The following is a 1,674-nucleotide window of genomic DNA, read 5'->3' as shown; positions in this document are numbered from 1 at the left end:
CCAGGTGCTGTGATAGTTTCTGGTATTGGTAATGGTACAGGTGCTAAGATCGCTTCAGGTGTTGGGATGGGTCCAGGTGCTGCGATAGTTTCTGGTACTGGTAATGGTACTGGTGCTGGGATCGCTTCAGGTGTTGGGATGTGTCCAAGTGCTGCGATGTGTCCAGGTGCCGTGATGGGTCCAGGTGCAGTAGATAGTCCCAATTCTTGGATTTTAGGGTATATTCCTAATTGGGGAAATACCAAAAGAGCTACGCATATTACAATCTTGGCCGATGTTTGCCACATTTTCGTGGCTTTTTCTTACAACACTACGAAATACTATTTAGGACGTCTAGCACGGGTTTCGTTCAGACTGCTAAATCCAAAGAAGACCTGTTGTAGCTGCCTTACCGTCTGTGAATCTGTAACACTTTCACTATTCTACACACTCCTTAAATTATACTGCAAGCGCCGAGTTTTTACTAGTCGTTCCTTGGCAGTGGCACACTGTCACTAGTATATCTCACTCTTCGCCTCACTGTTGAAGTCAAAGTGCAGAATCAAGCTAGCTGCTTCGTTATATATCCTGGGCCTGACCCCGTGTCGCCTGGTGTCGTAATGTACTGTGACGTCAGAGCGCTGACGTTACTACTTCCCCTACCCCGCCAGCGGTGACGTAACACCTTCAGAGCGTTGTAGGCTGTTAACTAAACCAATTAACAATCCGAAGGGCGTCTTCAGTGGCAAGAAACACGTTACACTACCTAGCAACAACTTTTATTTACAGAGCGATTATCTCGCAATGACCTGTGTTTAGAGAGCAATTACCTAGCATCGGCTTCTGTTTATGAAGCGAATACCCAGCAACAGCTTTTAATAGCAGCTTATTTCGCTGTCGGTGCCAGGTTACGGGTATACATGCGTAGTTTTGTAGATACTGGAAGCGTCGTAAAATAACGTGAAGAATAATGAGCTGATATGTCTTTGTAATTAACATGAATAATGGTTTTCTGTTATGTAAGAACTGCATTTATGAACGTAATATTTAATAACTAAACTGCTTCAAAGTCTTAAATCTCTGAGCAAATTTCTTTGAATTTCTTTAATGTAAAGTAGACCTATCGAGACAGCATTGTGAGTGTGGGGGAAAACTGTACTGATTAAATGTGTATTTCAAGTACAGCGCGAATAAGTAATGTTTTAATGAAAATATCAAATACATTCGGATGAATACTTGACAGTTCGACGGCGCTAGTGTCGGCCAGAGAATGAAGGTGCTTAAGGTAGACGTTTTGTTTGTGTGGTTGGTGCGATGTGAAAGAGTATGGGAGCTTATTTTACGGCTTGTAATAATTAAAAATTAGAAAGCGATAAAATCTGTTTGTGCAGTGTGGTCGAAAAATATGTCGGCATAAGATCTTGCAGGTAAGAGGGAAGTAACAATGCAGTGTTGGCCGACAGCGGGATACGTAATTTTGTTGTGCGAGGCAAACGTAGCACAATGTGCAGACTAAAGAAGAGGTTTAACCCTTCAGCGTCGGCATTTAAATATCGCTATTGTGGGGCCTCCTGCGGTAGTATTTTTTAATTGCCCATTCAAATTTTGCTCTAAATTTTATTATGTATCATAACGTTTGAACTATATGAGGTATAATTATGAATTTTTCACTGAAATCATCTTAGAAGATGGTTT

General features: G+C 41.6%; 1 long non-coding RNA gene across 1 annotated transcript; it reads left to right on the top strand.

Annotated features, from left to right (window-relative positions):
• Window positions 1-6: 6 nt before the first annotated feature.
• Window positions 7-1,344, top strand: LOC111864240. The gene is made up of 2 exons (XR_002842759.1): window positions 7-148; window positions 185-1,344. It is a non-coding gene; the product is annotated as an uncharacterized LOC111864240 (long non-coding RNA).
• The last annotated feature ends 330 nt before the right edge of the window (window positions 1,345-1,674 follow it).

This window comes from Cryptotermes secundus, unplaced genomic scaffold (assembly GCF_002891405.2).
Source record: "Cryptotermes secundus unplaced genomic scaffold, Csec_1.0 scaffold8254, whole genome shotgun sequence".
NCBI classification, from domain to species: domain Eukaryota; kingdom Metazoa; phylum Arthropoda; class Insecta; order Blattodea; family Kalotermitidae; genus Cryptotermes; species Cryptotermes secundus.
The sequence above is the reverse complement of the archived record's forward strand: the minus strand, read 5'-3'. Positions and strand labels throughout refer to the sequence as shown.